We start from the raw sequence: 24,886 nt of genomic DNA, 5'->3' as shown, positions 1-24,886 counted from the left end.
GTTGCACACACATGGGCAAAATAAGATCAAAGTCTCAAGAATCAGTGGGGAAGTTTTACGCATCTTCATTTATAAATATTGGTTACACAGTGTGTTAAGTTGGATGGTCTAAGGTCTTCTAAGAATAGATTGAACTCTTATCTCTGAAATGTTTTTTTACCTTTAATCCAATTAATGAATTATATAGTGAAAACACATGAAATCATCCTTGTTCGAATAGGAAATGCATCTTCATCTTGCATACTGCATTAACATAGGTCATGACAAAAATTCATTGTCTCCATATGCATGTTGCATATCATCATGTCATCATAGGTCTGCATACTAGGGGCATAGCTGAAAAAACCCTAAAAATAAAAAACAGTCCTGAAAAAATCATAAAAATCATAAAAAAGTCCTGAAAAAAGCACCCAAACAAATTGAAAACAAACAAAAAAATCCAAAAACATCGAAGAAGCATAAATATAAAAAACATTCAAATATGATCCTGAAAAAAATAATCCAAACAAATAGAAAAAAAATAAAAAATCAACCAAAAATATTAAAAAATGATCCACTAAATCCAAAAACATCGAAAAATAAAAAAAACATCGAAAACTTGCAAGAAAATGTCTCGCAAGAATCAAACACCCTAGTAAATATCTAGAAAACACTTTGCACGAAGTTTGCAAAGGATAAAACTATCTTACCAAAATCTGTAATCAACTGATCAAACTATCTTATCAATCATATCACTATCCATATGAAGTGATCATTATCTTGTTTTAAACAAAGATGGATACACTCGAAACTAGACAGGTTAGTCTCAAATGGGGTCCAAAATTTTTGAGATCAGACATTATCAACCATCACATCAATCAATCAAAGTAAAGACACAGTCAATATAGCTATTGAGTTTTGTCTAATTTGGTTTTTATCTTTTACGAATTGGTGGAGATCATGTTTCTATGCTACTCAAGGATGTCCAAAAGTGACTAGAGGAGCTATGATGGGCATGATCCTTTTCTTTATTTTCTATTTGTGGTGTGAACCAATGAAGTTATAGGGAAATGGTGTTATGGGTGTCTGTGATAAGTGCATTCAATATCCAAAGGCCACACATACCTCAACTCCTAACATCATTCCTAGAATGGAGTGTTCACTCCTTGTCTTCTATGTGTTTGTTCTTGCAATGAGATATCTTCACATATTGGTTCCTTACACCTAGATGTACGCAGTTTCATTGTTACCTAATAAGGCTCAATGATGAATATGTGTTGCACTATGAATAAAGACACAAAAGATCATTAATCATCAATCATATAATTTCATTTTTCTAATCTCATCATTCTGATTGTATCAATCGAGATCATTCTTCATTTAATTATCTTTGCCATGCATTGACCTAATTATTCTTTCTCATTATTCCATAATCCAACATCATCTCTCTCTCATCATGTCTTCCTAATCTTTTCATCTTACTAACACTTTTGCTTAGTCAAGGGGCAAAACAGACAACTTTCTGACATATTCTTAAAAAAAAAGATTCATTTTAGTTGCATTATAACTTAAAATCATTGTTGAACACAAAGTACCATTGAGAGGGGGGAGGGGGGGTGAATCAGTGGTTCCAAAAATTTTTGACTTTTAAATAAACTTCAGAACATCATTTATTCACTTAAGCACTAAATAATCAAACTGGTATAACAAGAAAGAAAGCCAACGAGATCACTCACACAAATGTAAACCTCAACACCAAATTTATGAGGAAAACCCAATGTGGAAAAAACCTTGGTGAGAAAAGATGTTGGAGACTACTGCTCCAATCCAACCTCATAGGTAAAACACTGAATTACAAAGATTTAGGGCACTAATCCAAGGAGCACCAACCCTTGCACCAAGCTTCAACTTGGCGATGTATATTGAAATACTATTTGAATACAATTAAGGCTTCTTCTTACAAATGAATTCTACAACTCTTTGATCAAATAACTCACTATCGGTTGACAGTCTTTTCTCCTCCATTGAAACTCACACTACCGGTTGTGAGATTACTTTCTCTAATTCTTGGCCTTTGTTATCTTTCTCTCTCTCTCTCACACACACACACACACACACACACACACCCACACACACACACACACACACACACACAGTCTCTCAACACATTGTGTCACACTTGGATACTGCCTGCTTTGCCACACCTTGCCAGTTTGGCTTAAATGTAAAACTATAGTTATGCCGGTAGAATCCTCTCACCGGTATGCTTGCTCACATACACTGCAACTTTCTTAGAACTATTTCTAAGGCTAGTAATTATTCTCTTTCACTAACTCTCTCTTTTCTCTTCCTCTTCACCACAACATCAACTCGCTCTATCTCGAGCTCTCCTCTTTTATCCCATGACTTCCTGCCAGAAAGAAATTCAAACTTCAAAGCGGTTAGGGTTTCCTCTTCCCAACATAATCTTCATGAGATCTGATCTAGCCTATCTTGGATTGATCACCTATCCTTCATTGATGCATCTATACATGGTTTCCATTATCCAATGCCTATTTGCTGAAAATAGCAATCTCGAACAAGATCTCTTGCCTTGAAATCTATTGAAACATAAAATGCTTCAGTTGTTTACTTTTCAAGGTCTACTTGAGTTGGATTTTCTTTGCATTGATCCAAGCGCCAACTACTCCCTAATCTTCCTCTGTCATTCTTTCTTCCTCGAGCTGCAATGGTCAGTTACAATCTCGTGATTTGTGGCTGTTTCATTTATATCGACAAATATTTCACCAACTGTGTCGATGATGGTTCTATCAACCTCTGCCTATTTGCCACCTTAGCTCTAGATGACATCACCATGGTCAATCACTCTTCTTACTGACACATAGTTGGTTCAAACTTGAAAATTCAACAAACTCATACCGGTACACACCTTTACCGGTAAGGTCATCTTCTTCTACTAACCCGGTAGTGCACACTATACCGGTAACACATCTTCACCTTTAGTGGTTTGTGACAACTTTAACATTCTACCTCTTCATCATAAACAAGCAACTATCCTTCAAACTAGTTTATGCCTTAATGGTATGCCTTCAATCTGTCTGCTCACACTCATGTGAATACCCATCATGCTAATTGACATCAATGACAACTTAATGTCAAAATGCCAAAAATATCCCCCTTTGGCCTTGATGTCAACTTCTTGCAAGACACTCTATACTGATACATTTCTCCCCCTTTGACACAATGACGAAGGGTACTATGCACTCCCCCTTTGATCCATACCAAGCTCCCCCTTTGACTGCTATCAACTCCCCCTGAACCACATAAAGCCTTCCTAGACAAATGATACAACTCCCAACTTGTGTTAGAGGTACTCAAAAGTGCTTATCGGTAATGGTTTGGTGAAAATGTTTGCTACTTGTTTTCCAATAGGAACATAATCCATCCTTACCTACTGTCCTTCAACCTTCTCTCTAAGAAAGTGATACTTGATAGCAATGTGCTTTGTTCTGGAATGTATGACTGGATTCTTTGCTATGTTGATTGCACTTGAATTGTAACACTAGATGAGAATAGGATCAGTGATGTCCACGTGTATGTCTTTGAGAGTCTACTTCATCCAAAGCACATGAGAGCAACATGTAGTAGCAACAATGTATTCAACTTCAGTAATAGATAGAGAGATTGAGTCCTATTTCTTGCTATGCCAAGAGACCAACTGGTCACCTAGAAAGAATGCATCACCACTTGTGCTCTTTTGAACATCAATGCAACCCACCCAATCAACATCAGTGTATGCTTCCAAGATAAAATCTCCTTGTTTAGGATACCACAAACCATAGATGAGCGTCCCCTATAGGTACCTAAAAATTCTTCTAACAACATTCATATGTGACTGCTTTGGTGCAGCTTGGAATCTGGCCACCATGCATACTGCTTGAACTATATCTAGTCTTGAAGCAGTTAGATACAGTAGACTTCCTATCATGGATCTGTACAGAGTTTCATCCACCACCAGTGATTCATCATTCTTGCTCAATTTTCTTTTGTTCACCATGGGGTACTTACCGATTTACAATCTTCTAGTTGGAATTTATTCAACATCTCCTTTGCATACTTTATTTGTGAGATGAAGATTCCTTTATATTGTTGTAATATCTATAAACTAAGGAAGTAAGTCAACTCACCAAGCATTGACATCCCAAATTCTAACTGCATCTGATTAGCAAATTCTTTGCAGAGGGTTTCCTTGTTGCCTCCAAGGATGATGTCATCTACATACACAACCACAATGATCATGTGGTTCCCATCTTTCTTTATGTACAAATTGCTATCAGCACTTCCTTTTTTGAATCCCTGCTCCTTTAGATACTAATCTAGTCTTGAGTACCATTCTCTAGGAGCTTGCTTTAGACCATACAAGGCCTTCTTCAACCAGCACACAAATGTTTCATCATTATGTAGCAGAAACCCTTCCAGTTGCTCCATGTACACTTCTTCATCCAAATTGCCATTTAGAAAGGCAGTTTTTACATCCATTTGGTATACTTTATAGCCCTTGTAGGTAGAGTAGGCTAGAAACATTCTAATTGCTTCTAATCTAGCTACCAATGCAAATGTTTCTTCAAAGTCAATCCCCTCTACTTGAGAGTATCCTTTGCACACTAGTCTAGCTTTATGCCTAACAATCTTACCTTCTTCATTCATCTTGTTCCGGTAGACCCATTTAGTGCCAATGATGTTCTTGTCTTCTTGTCTAGGGACTAATTCCGAAGTCATGTTCTTCTCAATCTGTTGCAGTTCTTCTTCCATGGCATCCATCCATTCTTGTCTTTTGCTTTCCTCATTGAATGTTTTGGGTTCAACTTCAGTCATAAGGCAGAGGTTAACTTAATCATCATTTCGAGCAAGTCTTCTTCTAGTCTACACACCATCACTCTTATTTCCCAGAATTTGCTCTTCCAGGTGATTTAGTTGTACATACCGGTTGGGGGCCTTCTTGCATGCTTCCTTTGGTTTGATGTCTGACTGAGCTTCATCATCTTCATCACTGAAGTTATCATACCTATTGATCTATGGTTGACATCCTTTGTGCATGTCCTCATCAACTCTTACATGCACACTCTCAACAACTCTTCTTAGTCTTTTGTTGTAGCATTTGTAGGCCTTGCTGTTAGATGATTAACCAAGGAAGATTCCTTCATCACTCCTGGAGTCAAAAATTCCTAGACCATCCATGTCTTTCTTGATAAAGTACTTGCTTCCAAAAACTTTGAAGTATTTGACCGAAGGCTTCCGGTCATACCATAACTCATAAGGTGCCATTTTGCTATTATTCCTTAATTAAACACGGTTCAAGGTATATGCAGTAGTATGGATAAATTCCTTCCAATAAATGTTTTACAGACTGGCCTCATTTAACATGGTTTTGGCCATCTCCTTGACTGTCCTGTTCTTCCTTTCTACCACACCATTTTGTTGTGGTTTCCTAGGAGCTAAGTATTGCCTTCTAATTCCATATTTTTTACAATAATCTTCAAACTCATTTGAGGTAAACTCTCCACCCCTATCTGATCTTAGGTAATTTAACTTGTACCCACTTTCTTTTTCCACTATCTTCTGAAAGATCTTGAATCTTTCAAATGCTTGTGATTTATCTTACAGAAAGGTGACCCATGTCATTCTTAAGTAGTCATCAATGAAGAGCATAAAATATCTTTCACCGACAAGTGCTCTTGTTCACGTTGGACCACATAGATTTGTATGCATGATTTCAAGTGGTCTTGAGGTGTTGTGCTCTTTTGTCCTAAAGCTCACTTTAGTTTTCTTACCTTTTACACATTCATCAAAAAATGTGTTTATCGGTTTGATGATGGGTGGAATATTCCTCACACACCCCTTTTTGCTCACTACAACTAGGTTATCAAAACTTATGTGGCCTAATCTTCGATGCCACAACCAAATTTCATCTACTTGTCCTATCATACATTGGGACTCATAGAATTCCTTCAAATTATAAATGTTTCCATCTGTTCTCTTTCCTTCTGCCACAACTTGATCAGTACTATCTTTCTTTATTTGGCAACCGGTTGAGTCAAAGGTGAATTTGTAACCTTTATCACATATCTGACTCACACTCAGTAGATTGTGCTTAAGGCCTTCCTCATAATATACATAATGTGCCTTCAATTTTCCATCAATGCTTAGAGTGCATTTTACCTTTATTTTGATGGAGGAGTTGTCTCCAAACCTTACTGAACCACCATTCCAGTCTTCAAGTTTGATGAATTTCCTTTCGTCACTAGTCATATGGTTTGAGAAACCACTATCTACAACCCATAGATTTTTCCTTTTAGCATGTAAGGTAGTCTGTACTATGAGACTTGATTCTGCCTTTTCCTTTTCTTTCTCAACCCAAACTGGTTTGGTCTCCTTCTTCTTGTCAGCTGCTATATTAAGCTTAGGTTCAATTACTGGCTCTTGATTCGGATTTGTTTTCTTCTACTTGATCTTCTAATTTTTACAAAACTTTTCTATGTGTCCAAACTCTTGATAGTTATAGCACTTTACATTTTCATTTAATGGAACATCCTTAAAATTATTGTAGGGTACTGGTTTATTATTTCTACAATCAAAACTCTTATGACCATATCCATTGCAATGATACCAAACAACATTCATATCCCATAGTGCATTAAATGGATTTCTACTTTCAAAACTCATAGAGGGCTTATTGATTAATCTACAGTCAACTATTCTATACCCAAATTTTTTACACCGGTAACAGTAACCATGAAAGTTTGAAACATACCAGTTAGGTTGTTTTGGTCTTGAATGGAACTGCCTCATTGGGGGTCTTCCCTTCATTTTGTTGATTCTGGTGAATCCTTCATGGTCATCTCTTGCATTTCTCCTTTGATCTGCATGTTTCTATAGGAAGTGTGGCCTCTGGTTCATTGCTGTGTACCGATTTGAGTGGCAATTTCCAACAACGTCTGCATATGTCCTTTTTGCCGGTATCCTTGCTTACAGTGAATGTCTTCTTTTCTTCACTTTTAATTGAAGAGTTGAACATTATTTCTTTGTCAGGTTTATCTTTGTGGGTTGAAATTTAACCTTCTTCAAAGCCTAGGCCACCAATGTCTTTGGATTGCTTCTGTTTGCTCAACATCTTGTCTAAGGCCTCAATGTTGCATTCATACTTGCTCCTTATTTTTATTTCTTCCTTACTTTCTTCAAGCTCCTTTCTGAGATTTACTATTTCTGCTTCCAACTTTTGATGCTCCTTTTCCTTCTTTGTTAGATCAAAGGCTATAGCTTCACATATCCTCTTAGTTCTTCCATCTGCAATTTCAAGTTAGATATAACTTGACTGGACTCATCCAGGGATTTTTTCAAGAGATCTTGTTCATCTACTACAACAAGATTAACCCTCTTGAGTTCTCTTCTTGTTTTACTCAATTCCTCAAGAACACTGATAAGTTCACCTTCCAAGTCCACTTCAGCCTCAATATCCTCCTCTTCCTTATCTTCATCAACTGGTTCATCAAGAGCCATGAAGAGGTTGACTTTTCTATCATTCTCATGGTAATCAACTTCTGATGCATTTTCTTCATCTATTGTATCATCCTCAATAGTATATAGACTGTTCTGATTCCGATAGCCTCTCCTTCCTTGTTGGTATTCGTTTCTTTCTCTATCTTTGCCAACAAATTTTTTGAACTCTCTTGACTCATATCCATAGGTTTCCTTGTGAGGACAATTAGCAACAAAGTGTCCTACCTTCCCACAGTTGAAATATTTAAGTGGTAGCTTTCCTTTATACCAATCAGTTCCTCTTTTGAGTTTCCTGACAAATTTTTCTACTTCTGCATCCCTCTTCACTAGAATCTTCATGAGTACGTACCTCTTTGCCCTTTTTGGTGATGTTGAATGCTGCTTCTTTCCTTGAGGAAGTATCACCAATTGTTCTCATCTCATAGGCTGCTAGTGAACCAAATAACTCAGCTATTGAAAATGTCTTCAGATTCTTGGATTCTTCTATGGAAGACACCTTAGTATCATACTTGGGTGTGAGAGATCTAAGTACCTTATTGACAAGAATCTCATCTGCAATTTATTCTCCAAGTCCTCTAATAGTATTCATAGTTTCATCAAATTTGTGAAGATAGTCTGCAATATTTTCATCATCTTTCATTTTTATGCTTTCAAGTTGGCCCTTTAGTGCTTGCAGCTTGGCTTCTTCAAATTTTGCATCTCCTTCAAACAACCTCTGCAATTTGTCCCAAGTCTCCTTTGCTAAAATGCAGTGCATGGCTTTGACAAATTCATTATTAGACAATCCACTCAAGATAGTATGTTTGGCCTTTGCATTATTATCATACTCCTTTTTGGCATCCGGATCAGTGGGAGGAGCATTAGGAAAAACATACCCATTCTTGAAAGACATCCACATATCAAAACCCAGGGAGGAAATATAGGTCTCCATTCTTTTTTTCCAGAAGGCATAGTTGGATCCATCAAACATGGGGGCTTTTGAGGAAGCAGACTCATTTCTTGCCATTGTGTTCAAAGTCCGGAATCTACCCAAGGTTTAAAGATAACTGAGAACCTACACTCTGATACTAATTGTTGAACATAGAGTACCACTGAGAGGGGGGTGAATCAGTGGTTCCTAAACTTTTTGACTTTCAAATAAACTTTAGAACATTAGTTATTCACTTAAGCATTAAACAATCAAACCGGTAGAAAAAGAAAGAAAGCCAAAGAGATCATTCACATAAATGTAACTCTCAACACCAGATTTACAAGAAAAAACCAATGTGGGAAAAAACTCGGTGAGAAAAACTGCTGGAGACTACTGCTCCAATCTAGCCTCATAGGTAAAACACTGAATTATAAAGATTTAGGGCACCAACCCAAGGAGCACCAACCCCTGCACTTTTAGGGCACCAACCCCTGCACCAAGCTTCAACTTGGCAATGTATATTGAAATACTATTTGAATACAATTAAGGCTTCTTGTTACAAATGAATTTTGCAACTCTTTGATCAAATAACTCACTGTCGGTTGACAATCTTTTCTCCTCCACTGAAACTCACACTACCGACTGTGAGATTACTTTCTCTGATTCTTGGCCTCTATTATCTTTCTTTCTCTCTCTCTCTCTCTCTCTCTCTCTCTCACAGTCTCTCAACACATTGTGTCACACTTGGATGCTGCCTGCTCCGCCACATCTTTCCGGTTTGGCTTAAATGCAAAACTATACTTATGCCGGTAGAATCCTCTCACCGGTATGCTTGCTCACATACACTACAACTTTAATAGAACTATTTATAAGGCTAGTAATTATTCTCTTTCACTAACTCTCTCTTTTCTCTTCCTCTTCTCTGCAACATCAACTCGCTCTTTCTCAAGCTCTCCTCTTTTATCCTGTGATTTACTGCCAGAAAGAAATTCAAACTTTGGAGTGGTTAGGGTTTCCTCTTCCTGACATAATCTTCATGAGATCTGATCTAGCCTGTCTTGGATCGATCACCTCTCCTTCAATGATGCATTTGTACACGGTTACCATTATCCAATGCCTATTTGTTGAAAATAGCAATCTCAAACAAGATCTCTTGCCTTAAAATCTGTCGACACATAAAATGCTTCAGCTGTTTCCTTTTTGAGGTCTTCTTGAATCGGAATTCCTTTGCATTGATCTAGGCACCAACTACTCTCTGATCTTCCTCTGTCATTCCTTCTTCCTTGAGCTGCAATGGTCAGTTACAATCTTGTTATTTGTGGCTGTTTCATTTATATCGATAGATAGTTTCACCAACCGTGTCAATGATGGTTCTATCAACCTCAACCTGTTTGCCACCTCAGCTCCACATGACATCACCATGGTTAATCACTATTCTCACCAACACACAATTGATTCAAAGTTGAACATTCAACAAACTCATACCGGTACATGCCTTTACCGGTAAGGCCTTCTTCTTCTTCTAACCTGGTAGTGCACAGTATACCAGTAACACACCTTCACCTCCGGTGGGTTGTGACAACTTTAACATTCTGCCTCTTCATCATAAACAAGAAACTATCCTTCAAACTGGTTTATGCCTTATCGGTAAGCCTTCATTCTGTCTGCTCACACTCATGTGAATACCCATCATGCCAGTTGACATCAATGACAACTTAATGCTAAAATGCCAAAAATCATTTAGCTGTTGCATTCATTCATTGCACTCAAAATTAGTCACATACATTTTCATTTAGTGATTGCATCAAACATCATTTAGATTTATTAGCATTTAAATTATATTAATTTAGGGCACTTTAATTACATTTGCATTGTCATATAATCACATAACATTTTATTCATTTTAGTATACATTCATGCATCATAAACAATGTATAAGATCATCGCATCATACACATAGATATACATCACATAGAATAATAGATCATATAGAAAACATAAGTAAAATCATATAAATCATATAGACTATATCAGAAAAGCATAATAAAACAATGCATCATCAATAAAACATAAAGCATATAAACTGATGCCAAAACTACATGTCATATATAACTCAAAAATGATAATGCACGTTAGAATATACAACAAAATCCCAATGGATCAAATAACATCGTCAATAAGTGTCAGTCGACACCACCCAAATTATCAAGAGGATCCTGCCTACTAGATCCTGCCCCAAGATGTCTTGATGGTGCTTGAGGTGGACCCATCACTCCAACATTTCTCGTGTCCCAACTCTGTGACTATGATTTTCTCTATGATCGAGAGGCTCGATAGCTAGGAACTCTCTGACCCTTAGGGATAACTGCCTCATAGTGAAAATGCCAGTATGTTATCTTGCATCTAACATGGAATAACCTATCAACCATCTAACATGCATTTGTGCCAACAACAAAATATCTAATAAGAATCAACGCACAATTACACCCTCCGCACAACCTCATCTCACTTTATCTCTATATGCTTCCATGCCCAAACCTGGAGTATTGTAACATCACATCTGATGGATCTACTTCTAAGATACACAATGTCATGCATCTGATGATACAAGGTGGGAAGAAGACATGGACCCCATGCAAACACGTGTCTATGCACAATCATGTCATGAATAACCTAGCCCCAACCAACTAGAAACCCATGCATCCCCCTGTTAGGAATTAGTAGACCTACTACTATGCTACATAATATAATGGTAAGGTCATCATAATCCATCACCTCCCAAGGGATCTCATATTGGCCTCTGATATGTAGCTCCTCCTTAGTGCACCCACGAAGATCACACATCCTGGCTATACGATCTCTACAAACACATATCACCTTAGCACCATGAATGGGAATGTGCAAGATGCACTAGACATCCTCCAAAGTAATCGATGCCTCACCGGTGGGTAAATGGAATGAACAAGTCTCTGAATGCCAACACTCAACCAACGTTGTGATCATGGCCTTGTTGGACACAACCTCACACAAGTGCAATATATGATACAAACCCACATGTTGGATCAAGGCAACATCCTTGACACTCAACTTGAATCGAAGATCGAGACCATCATGCCTCGTGTGTTTTCATATCAACACATGAAGATTCTCCTACAAGTGAAAACAAGAAAAAGTGAAACAAAGTATTCACATGACAAATTTCTATCATACATGTTGAAAAATCAACATATTCAACAAATGCACAACATTTATATCAATTGTGTATCATTAATGGTAGATGTGAATTATTTAAATCAACTACAAATCATTAAGGACAGTTGCAAACCATTTAGAGCAATTGTGCATCAATAATATCAATTGCACAACAATAAATACATATGTGAATCATTAAATCAATTGCATAGAAATTAAGATAATATGCGAATTAATAAGGGAAATTGCACACAAATTGATATGCAATTGCACATCAATTAAAATTTGAGCTCAGAGAAAAATTTAGAAAATCTAGCAAAATCAGGCAAAAACAAGCAATTTTTTTGAAATACGTACCATACCTCTAGTGTTGTGTGGTCTCTAGTATGATTGGACTTGATCTAACAAGTGCAATCATGCTCGAAAGTCAACCATGATGCTCACAAAGTCGCAGGAAAGCAAGAATATCAAAAGGAACTCCAAGAATTCACAAGAATGAAAATGAGAAATGAAATGACTAAACCACTATTTATAGCTCAAAAATAGGGGTTTTACCTACTAATTATTCATCCTATTAGTTAAATAATTCTTTAATTATTTAATTAAGCTAATTATTCTTCTGAACTAACTCAATCATCACCTTTCACATTACTAATCATTCAATTTCTATCCTTTAATCAATTCATCACTTAACCCTTTTCTCAAATATTAATTAAATATTATTTATTTAATTAATTACGATTAATTTCTTTAATTAAATAATCATTATTATTTGATTAATCCCATTTCTAATGATTGAATAATTTCATTTAAAATATTTAATTAATTAATTTATTCCCCCAATTCCCCCAAATTTGAATTTCACCTAATTCCATCTAAATCCAATTTCCCAAATTTGAATTTCATCCAATTTTAGATAAATCTCATGTGCATTTCAACATTCAAAAATTAAAATTAAAATTAAAATCAAAATGAAAATAAATTTCAATTTCAAAGTGCTACAACACATGTTGAAAATCCTAACTAGTTCATCAAATCAGTTAACTAATTAGTTAACTCTCCAATCTCCCCTTTCACTCTCAATCACCTTTTCTGACTAATCAATCAAATCAATCATCTCCCTAATCAATTGAGTCAGCTATCCAATCAATAATTTTAACAAATCAATCAAATGAGTTAACAGATCAATCAATCCACTTAACTGATCAATCAAAATCAGTGAACTATCAATCAACACTTTCATTCCAAATGTCACCCCATCTCACCCGAAAATATATAAAAGAAAGGCTTATTTCTCAATTTCAATCTAGAATCACGATATTTGAAATAATTGTGTCTATCATATGCAAGAATCCCAGTGCAACACCTGAGAGCTACCTATTACACAATTTGGAGAAGAGCAATGGAAGTCTATTTGGATCAACTGAGGGAGTTTCATTATGCTATTATTTTATATTCAATTGATTTTATGTATTTTATTGTCATTTAGGGTTGGTTTAATTAGATTAGAGTTTTACGATTCATTCTTATATATTTGATTAATTATGACTGATTTTACCCCTGAAAAAAACATATATATACATATACATACATATATATATATATATATATACATATACATATACATATACATATATACATATACATATATATATATATATATATATAAATATAAATATATATATATATATATACATATACATATACATATATATACATATACATATACATATATACATATACATATATATATATAAATATAAATATAAATATAAATATATATATATACATATACATATACATATATATACATATACATATATATACATACATATATGTATGTATGCATATATATGTATATGTATATATATATATACATACATATACATACATATATGTATGTATGTATATAGATACATATATATACATACATATATGTATGTATATATAAATATATACATACATATATGTATGTATATATATATATATACATACATATATGTATGTATATATATACATATATATATACATACATATACATATACATATATATATATACATACATACATATATATATATATATATGTATATATATATACATGTGTATGTATATATATGTATGTATATATATATGTATATATATATATATTTGTATGTATATGTATATATGTATATATATATATACATACATATGCATCTATACATGTGTACATACATACATATATATATATATATATATATACATACATATGCACATACACATACACATACAAATACACATACACACACATACACATACACATACACATACACATACACATACACATACACATACACATACACATACACATACATATAAATATACATATACATATATACACACATATATACATATACATATACATACATACATACATACATACATACATATACATACATACATATGTAGTGTCATAAAATTGTGACCCTAGCAATTTTTGACTGCATTAGGGTCCTCACGCATGCGAACTCGAATCCTCTAGCCTAATCAGAGACAAAGAGTGCTCAGCTTACGAAAACAACTTCTTTCTTGGCCTCTGCATCACCCTAACTACATTCTGCCCTAGAGAAAGGGGTAGGATAGGGGTGTGGAGCCACTGTCCCCCCTTGGATAGGGGCATGGCACCATTGTCCTCCTAGGACAGGGGCTTGGCACCCTTGTCCCTGCCCTATTTTAGGGCATGACCCTTCCTAGAGCATGTCTCGTGGGTCATGCCTCAGGTGGGAAACATACCTAATGTCGGCCTGTGAGGAAATTCAAATCCTTAAGACATGTATTTGAGGGGGGATCCGCTCTCTCATTTGGATAAGTTGGATAGGTCTAAGTTGGAAAGATTCAAGTTGCATGAGGGATCAAGCATTCAAGCATTCTTTTCTAGCATTGAGCATTTTTCAAGTCTCCCTTCAAGGCTAGTTGCTGCATTCAAGCCAAGGATTCAACCATTGAATAGGAGATCCCTTTCAACATTCAATTCCACATAAGCATTTCTATCAACATTGCTACTACAACCTCCCTTGAGGTGATTTACAATTCAGTCTTTCATTTACATCTACTTGCAAGTACTTTCTTTCATTACTTGGTTAATTCCAAAATTGGGGTTTGATCTAAAGGCAAACACCCAATCCCAACACATTTCCCTCTCTTTTCTGTGTGTAGGTTGCAGGTGCACAACTATACTTTTGGATTCGGTCTCCATTTATAGAGGTGGAAAAACCCTTTTCATTTGATAGATTTTTCGGAGGACTGTGTACATTCCCGCCATGGTCCAAACAACTTTTCATCGAATTTGCAGGGTGACTTTGTCTTGACATTTTACTACCAAATCCAAGTGCACAGCTTCATCCCATATTCCGATCTCAAGTTATAATCGATTCTTTGTCACTTTTGCACTACATAAGCTAATCAATTCCTTTCCAAATCAAACAAAGGAAGAAGGGATCATCCTAACATTCTTAATTCATTCAGAATTCAATCTATCATCTTTGTGTGGAGATTGAATCTAGTGAATTATCCCTTTTCTTCCTAATGTAATGCTGAAAAGTGCTTGAAGGATAATCAATAGTGAAACTCTCATCTCTCTTTGAGGGAAAGGGTTAGTTTTCCTCTTGATCTATCACTCATCATTTTCCCACCATTACATTTTGGTGAACCCAACGTCTTGCATACTTTCGTTTGAACAATATTGCATATTTTTCATTTACAAGTTTCAAATTTCTGCAAACTTAGTGGTTAAATCATTAAAAAAACCCTAATTTTTAAAATTAAAATTAAACTTGTGATTTGTAAAAATTGCTTGTGGTTATCTTAGATCCGAAAATTGCTTTGTTTGTCAAATTCAATTTCCTCATTGTCTTGATCAATTTGCAATTATAATTTACAAAATTAAGAGGTTACTTGTTAAAACCCTATTTTTCAAAAATCATCTTGAACTTGTGCAAAAAAATTGGATTTCCATTTAATTTTCAGTTTTGTTTTCAATCCTACAATTCAAATTATTATTTTCCTCCCTTTTTCCAAAAATTCAAGTTTCAAAATTAAGTGGTTAGGTCATCAAGCCCTAATTTTTAAAATAAATTTGATTTTGTGTGAATTTCAAATCAATTTCAGTTACATTCAGATTTTTAAACATTTTCTAAGGTGTCCCTATCTATTAGGTTTGACCCTTTTCAAAATTACAATTCAATTCCTCTTTTTCTTCAAAACCGTAACAAGGTCCTATTTTCACATTGTTGGTATTTTGGATATGTTGATATGGTCTTGTCATTGATGTCAACACTTGTCAACACTTGAGAACACTTAGAGATCTTTGGTTATGCTCAGTGACATGTTCAGTGACTTATGCATAGTCATCGGTATCTGATTCACTGACAGGATTATATTATTCACCAACACTGAGGATGATCTGTTATTATCTGGAGATTACTTGGTTATGTTGAAGACATAATTTGGACACTTGATCTTGGTGATTTTTTCATTGGTCTAATTGGGTTTGCATATTTGCTATTACCAGCAAATAGGTCCAAGATATGCACCAACAAGCTTATCTATTCCAGATCAACATGACAAGTCATGAAGATGATTAATTATTATTGTAAATGCATTGAGCCAACATCATGCATCATATATTGATTCATTTGTAATTGATTTTATTGTAATATATTTTAGTGAGATGACCTACACATTTGGTCTTAGGTTTTGGTATATATGTAAGATCTCATTTATGAGATTATGTGGTAGAGTGTGGAAAAGGATTGTAATAAGGTATATGTGAATATAAGCAGAGCTATACACACAAAAATCATTCAAGATTGAAGGAAGGTTTGAAGAAGGAAAATCAGAGCTTAACCGGTACTGAATACAACATATGAAGATGCTATTTTGAGTAGTACATTATCACTGGATTTAACCATCTAATTGTAGTCAGTGTGACTCCCATTTTGTGATTGAGCAGTGAGCTCTAGGCAGTTGGCCTTTCTGCATGTGTAGACTCCATATTGTACACACATACTATTTGCAGTAGTATCATTTGATTGTGGGTAAGGTTTCCCACCATGTTTTTTTTCCTTAGAGGGTTTCCATGTACAAATAACTGTGTTATGTGTTGTGTATGTTATTTGTCTTTCTATTTCATGCATTAAACTTTATCGGTACTGCAATTAACTATTAAACTATCTACCGACATTAAAGTTTGGTTTACCAATATTAAGCATTAAGTTTGGTTAAGTTAGTTTTGGTTTGTATTTATTGGACAACTGATTCAACCCCCCTCTCTCAGTTGCCTCCAGGACCTAACAATTGGTATCAGAGCCTAGTCTTCTTTTTGCAAAAGTTTAACAGCTTGAGGAGATCCAATGTCTACTAACTATTTCAGGAAGGACAATCCGAAGCTTGATGGAACCAACTATGGTATATGGAAGATCAGAATGGAGACACATCTGAATTGCATTGGGAAGGACATATGGGATGTTACAAAGAATGGCTATACTATTCCTACTCAAGGTCAACCTATTCCACCAACCTTGGCTAAAGATGAGGAAAATGATTGCAAAGCAAGAGATGCACTCTTGAGCACATTCTCAGATCAGCAAATTATGAGATTATCAGATAGATCTATTGCTAAATAAATTTGGGATAAATTGGAGACATTGAATGAAGGTGATACCACAGTCAAAATTGCAAAATTGGAATGCTTTCAGGTTAGGTATGAAAATATGAAAATGGAAGAAGATGAAAGGATTTTTGCTTCTATGGAAAGAGTTAATGAAATTTTTTTGGGTATACAATGTTGTGGAGGAACCTTAAGTGAAGATGAAATTGTTTCTAAAGTTTTAAGAGCTTTGCCACCAACATATAAAATGAAAGTAACTGCTATTAATGAATTGAGAACAATGCCTAATGCATCAGTATCTAGAGACACTTTGGTTGGAAAACTTTCAGCTTTTGACCTTGAGGAATTTGGTCCTGTTACTACTATTAAGACACATTTAGCTTTCAAAGAATCATCATCATCTGCAGCATCATCATCATCATCTGAAAAATCTGATTGGAAAGCCTTTTATGCAAGAGAAATTGAAGAAATTAGAAAAGAGAATGAAGAACTGGAAGACCTTGAAGCACTATTTGCAAGGAAAATGCCTAAAGGTCCAGTTGGAAGTAAGTATGAAGGTAAAGCACCATTTAAATGTTTTAACTGCAATAAAATTGGTCATATGGCTTCTAGGTGTCCTGATAGACATGCAAGATTAAAAGAAGAAGCTAAAAGAACATACAAGCCTAACCCTGAATATCAAAGGTACAGATTTAAGAAGAATAGAGACAAATCATGTTGCTATGCTAATGAAGGAGTTACTGATGATTCTGATGAGGAAACGACATACAATGGATGGGCTTTTGTTGCTATAAACAAAAGATCAATTGACAGCTACTATTCAACCAGTAGAGCAGGCCTTGGCAGCTAAAATTGAAGATAAGGATGAATGGATTATTGATTCCAGATGTTCACATCATATGACTAGTGATAAGAATAAATTCTTAACCTTTCAGGAATACAATGGAGGTCTAGTAAGATTTGGAGATGACAAAGCTTGTTTGATCAGAGGAAAAGGCACTATATCTTTTGATGGTAAGCACAATACTGATAATCTTTTCAATGTTGAAGGTTTGAAGAATAATCTTTTGAGTGTTGGTCAATTAGTTGAGAAAGGTTTTCAGTTACAATTTAAAAATGGAAAATGCAAAATCATGAACAAAACTGGTTGGGAAATTGCAACCGGTAATCAGACTAGAGGTAAGATCTTTCATTTGAATAACATGATAGTTCTGATACTTAATGTTAAGTACATATGCCAAGCTAATAAGATGAGAGGGGGGGGGTGAATCATACAACCTTAATCTTCCATAAAAACAACAAATTCAACCTTGGTAACATATACTTTAGTAATATAACCAAAACTGCTAAACATGCAAACTCAAAAGCATATAATCATCATAAAACTCATAACACTAGATTTAACGTGGAAACCCAAATAGGGAAAAACCATTGTGGGATTTCAGACCCACTAAGAAATATACTCTTCTAGAGTATGCTCGGTTAAAAGAAAATCATGTTAAAGATTACAAACACATTGCTAGATGTGACCCGGTTAAGGGATTTCCCTCAGATTTGTTAGGACCTTCACATTGTTAGAAGTGACCTTGTTAAAGGATTTCAAACACTCAATCAGAATGTCACCTTGCTAGAGGGTTTTACAAATAAGACTATTAAGTCCACTCGGTTAAGAGATTTTTTGTCACTTCACAAAATAACAGTAATAAACATCTATCTGCAACTTCACATCTAAAATGCTAAAGGAGATTCTTATTTGCTCAATACAATCTAGGACTTATCTTGTCCATTTGCTGGGCTCTATACTCTATTATTCAAAGAGGTCTTCAAGCTTCAGTGCTCGGTAATCACTATGTAGCATCCCTATGCATACACTTGCCCACATACATTGTTTATCAATAGTTCCTTATTTATAAATAATTTGCCAACTGCTTAATCTCCTTGATCACATTTCCCATGATCAATCATAGCCATCAGATCTTCAAACTTGACTAGGTTCAATGTATCCTTCGATCTGAAAATGTTTTACCCCACCTTGGAACTTGCATACATTTCTTGGAACTTGTGCTAGGGTATTGCGGTTCAATCTAAGTTGTAGATCTTCCTGCCGATTTTCCTTTACCATAGATTCATTAACAAACTTCATACACGACATACCAATCATTTAATCAGTTCCAGCTCATCAACTTCCTTCATTAAATAATGCTTTTATTCATTCAATGCATTCTGTTACTACTTGGTTGCAACTCAGTAAATACTAAACTTTACTCGGTAGACATTCTGCCTTCATTAACCGATAGCGATAACCTTAGGGTTTACCGACTAGGTTCCTTAGGGTTTACCGAATAGGTTCTTTGCTCGGTAACCTAGTATAGTATTAACCTTACAATCAATCAACATATGTAGGATATCAAAACAATCTAAACATCATGATCTCATCATTGTCTAACTCGATAATAGTTGCCCATTGAATAACTTATTCCTCCTCTTATTCATCACACTCTTTCTGTGTCTTTTACCAACACCTTTATACTCATCAAATCATACTTCTTAAGATATGGCAACATCATACTGAATTAGAAAATCAATTTCTTGACATCAATGAAAAAATAATAATATTAAGACAGTAAACATCCTTGATCAGTTATATCCATAATCATCAACAACCTTCTCAATATCCTTATTGAAATGCCTACAATCTCCCACTTTGGCATTGATGGAAAAACCAGTTGATTTGACCTAATTGATTCAGATTGTTGTGAGATTTTGAAATGCTCTCCCTGTCATCAATCTTCTCCCCCTTTGACAACAATGCCAAAAAGTAAAGAACTAAAACATAATTTCTTCCTATATGAAGTGATTTACTGCTATTATGTGTCAACTTAGTCTTGGTCAGAGCATTTTGTCTTCAATTACCATTTCCTGTTATTTGTTTCCTGCGCACCTTTAGAAAACATCCTAAAGTGTGTAAATCAACATCAACTCCTAAAAGATATTTTGTAGAGTCATCGAATTGATGCGTTCACCAAACTCAGTTAGTGAATGGAAGATAGGGGTAGGACCCCTAACTTACTTCTGAGATACTCAAAAGTGTCCCTTGGTAGTGGCTTGGTAAAGATATCTGCTATTTGTTCCTTTGTGCTAACATACTCCAACACCACTTTCTTCTCTTGAGCTTCTTCTCTAAGATAATGATATTTGATATAGATTTACTTTGTTTTAAAGTGCATAACAAGATTCTTTGAAATGTTAATGGCACTAGTATTGTCACAGAATATAGTTACTGGCTCGGTAACTTTCTCATTTATACCTTCCAACAGTTGTTTGATCCATGCTATGTTGGTACAATTCAATGCTGCAGCAACGTATTCAACTTCTGCTGTTGACTGTGAAACACATCCTTGTTTCTTGTTAAGCCAACTCACTAGTCTTTCTCCTAAAAAGAAAGCTCCTCCAGTTGTGCTTTTTCTGTCATCAATGTTGCCTGCCTAATCAACTTTAGTATAAAATTTTAAATCAAAGTCATTTCCTTTCTGATATACTAAGCTATAATCCTTAGTGCCTTTCAAGTATCTAAAAATTCTCTTGATTGTTGTCATGTGTGTTTCCTTAGGATCTGTAGAGAATCTTGCAACTATACCTACTGCATGTGCTATATCTGGCCTGTTGTGAACAACATATTGTAGCTTTCCAATCATGGATTGGTAAAGTGTCTCATCAATAGATGCAGATTCATCATTCTTTGATAGTTTACAGTTGGTAGTCATAGGAGTACTTACTAGTTTTGAATCCTCCATTCCAAATTTCTTCAAGACTTCCTTTATCTACTTGGATTGAGTAATGAAAATCTCATCTTTCATTTGTAGTATCTGTAAACCTATAAAATACTTTATCTCATTGATTAATGACATCTCAAATTCTTTGCTCATTTCATTTCCAAAGTTCTTGCAGAGAGAGTCATTTCCACAAAATATAATATCATCAACAAATATGGCTGAGATCAGTATTCCATTTTCATCATTCTTCATGTACATATTGTTGTTTTCACTTGTTCTTATAAAACCAATCTTGATTAAATAAGAGTGCAATCTTTCATACCATGCTCTAGGTGCTTGTTTTAGACCATATAAAGCTTTGTTCAATTTACATACCTGATCTTTATTCTTGTCTTCAACAAATCCTTCAGGTTGTTCAATAAAAACTTCTTCTTCTAATATACCATTTAGAAATGCAGATTTGACATCCATTTGATATACCTTGAAATTCTTGTAAGCAACATATGCCAACAATGTTCTTACTCCTTCAAGTCTAGCCATAGGTGCAAAAGTCTCACCATAATCAATTCCTTCTTCTTGGGCATAACCTTTGCAAACTAGTCTTGCTTTATTTCGAATGACCTCACCTTTTTCATTCATCTTGTTTATGAAAATCCACTCTACCGATTACATTTTTGTCCTTCGGTCTTGGGACCAGTGTCCATGTGTCATTCTTCTTGATTTGATCAATCTCTTCTGTCATAGCATTTATCCAATCTTCACTGTTAAATGCCTCTTTCACTATCCTCGGTTCAAATTCAGATATCAGACATGTGTTCTGTCTCAGTTTGTTCCTTGTCATCACTGGATCATCCTTATCTCCTATAATCTAACTTGATGCATGATGTCTTCTAACATACTTGACTAATATAGGCTCGGTAGGCTCTGTATGATCTTCTTCATCACTCGGTAACTGGATATTCTCTTCATTTTCTTCAATAGTTCTCTCGGTAAGACTTGTCGGTTGAACATAGACAAATTCATCATAATCTTCTAGTTCCTTGGAGTTTCCTTCATCATTTCTTTCTGCAAATTCATCAATTTTCATATTTGCACTTTCTACTATTTTGTTAGATGATTTGATCAGACATTTAAATGCTTTACTTCTAGAAGAATAACCTAGAAATGTTCCTTCTTCACTTTTCTAATCAAACTTTCCATTTCTATCATCTTTGTGTACATAGCATCTATTTCCAAAGATTTTGAAGTAACTTACATTAGGTTTCTTGTCATACCAGATTTCATATGGTGTCTTCAAATTTCCTTTCTTTAGTTGTACTCGTTTCAGGGTGTAAACTGTTGTGCTTATTGCTTCTCTCCAAAATGTTTGTGGCACTTTCTTTTCAATCATCAGAGTTTTGGCACAATCCACAATAGATCTATTTCTCCTCTTAGCTATTCCATTTTGTTGTGGAGTTCTCGGTGCAGAGACTTGTCTTTTTATACCATGATCATTGCAGAATAAGTTAAACTCATCAGATGTGAACTCTCCTCCTCTATCTGATCTAAGACATTTTAGTTGTCTTCCTGTTTCATTTTCAACTCTTGCCTTGTACCATTTAAACATTTGAAAATCTTCTAATTTGTCTTTTAAAAACATAACTGACATCATCCTTGAATAATCATCCACAAATAATATGAAATATTTATCACCATAATAACTTTGAACTTTCATAGGACCACAAAGATCAGTGTGCACAAGATCTAAAATTCCCTTAGAAGTGTAGGACTTACTTGTAAAGCTTGATCTTGTCATTTTACCCATCTGGCATCCTCAGCACATAGCATTCTCAGGTTTCTCAAGACTCGGTAGACCTCTTACTCGGTGCTTCTTACTTATTTTGATTAGATTATCAAAATTTACATGACAAAATCTTTTATGCCATAACTAGGTATCATCTATCTTTTCATACAAACAGTTGTTCCGAGTTGAGTCAAGGTGAAATGTGTTACCTTTTGTTTGTGTCCTGGTAGTAGCTAACTTTCCATGCTTGTCATGAACTTTGACAATTCCTTTCTAAAATTCTATTCAGGAACCTGTATTGTTTAGCTTTGCTACACTCAACAAATTTTATTTCAATCCTTCAACCCAATAAACATCATTACATTTAGCATTGTCAAGAAGTGTTATGGATCCTTTACCTTTTACTCGACATGGTGCATCATTACCAAATCTTACATAGCCTCCATCATAATCTTCTAACATAACAAACTTGTGTTTATCACCTGTCATGTGATGTGAGCATCCACTATCTATGATCCAAGAATCATTAGTATTTATGTGAGATATTAGGGCTTTTTATTTATACCTTTCTTCATCTAATCCATCTTTGATAGCCACATAAACTACTTCCTCTGTATCAGTTTCATCTGATTTATTATCATTGGATTCCTCATCAGCTATTAAGCATGACTTTCTATCTCTTCTTTTGAAGTCTCGGTATCCTCTATAATGATTATCTTTCTATCTGTCATCTTGGTAATCTCTCTTTTCAGTAGATTCTTTGTTAGGATAGTTAGAAGCCATATGTCCTATCATATCACAATTGAAACATTTCAAAGGTAGTTTTCCTTTATACTTACCTTTGCCTCTCGGTAACCTTCTGGCTAATAGTGCTTCAAACTCTTCTTGCTTTCTGATTTCTTCATAAAGTTTGTGTACCTCCTCCATGTTCTTGCAAAATCTTTCACTTGCTCCACTATGATCCCCTTTAGTGTACTTACTCATTCTATCATTGTAATCATCAGATTCACCAATATGAAAAGAACTAAATGCAGACTCAACTTTATTTACCAATGACCCACTATTATCAAAGTTACTTAACTCAAATGCATGTAGCTTACCAATAGTAGCATCTAAAGAAACTGTCATATTTGGTACAGACCTCAATTCATTGATTATAGAGACTCGGATTGCATAAGCTAGTAGAAGGGTTCTTAACAATTTACTTGTTATATCCTTTTCTTCAATTGTTCCACCTACTCCTTTGATTTGATTGACAATCTCCTTTAGTCTTGTACTATACTGGGTTATGTTCTCACCTTCATTCATCCTCATAGATTCAAGTTGTCCTCATAGACTATCCACTTTTTCTCTTTGGACATGTTCATCTCCACCATACACAGATATGAGCTTGTCCCACATTGCCTTTGCATCATTGTAGCCTTCTAGATCATTAAACTCTAAGTCGGTCAATGAAAATGTTATTTCAATCATTGCTTGGATATGTTCTTGCTTTGCTTTTATCTCTTCCATTGTCAATGGATATGTGCTCGGTGTAATGAAATCATTCTCCAGATAAAATACAACATATTCTCCAACTCCTAATAGGTGCAGTTTCATCCTTTTCTGCTATGTAGAGAAACTTGACTTGTTCAGCTTCGGTGCATCCCTCTTATACATCTTTGGATCTTTGCCTCAAGTACCTTTAAAATTTTTCTTCCTAAGTCCAAAGCTCTGATACCAATTGATAGTTTTGATACTTAATGTTAAGTACAGATGCCAAGCTAATAAGATGAGAAGGGGGGGGGGTGAATCATACAACCTTAATCTTCCATAAAAACAACAAATTCAACCTTGGTAACATATACCTCAGTAATATAACCAAAACTGCTAAACATGCAAACTCAAAAGCATATAATCATCATAAAACTCATAACACTAGATTTAAAATGGAAACTCAAATAGGGAAAAACCACTGTGGGATTTCGGACCCACTAAGAAATATACTCTTCTAGAGTATGCTCGGTTAAAAGAAAATCTTGTTAAAGATTACAAACACATTGCT

Source organism: Cryptomeria japonica, chromosome 1 (genome assembly GCF_030272615.1).
Source record: "Cryptomeria japonica chromosome 1, Sugi_1.0, whole genome shotgun sequence".
Classification (NCBI taxonomy): Eukaryota; Viridiplantae; Streptophyta; class Pinopsida; order Cupressales; family Cupressaceae; genus Cryptomeria; species Cryptomeria japonica.
The sequence above is the reverse complement of the archived record's forward strand: the minus strand, read 5'-3'. Positions refer to the sequence as shown.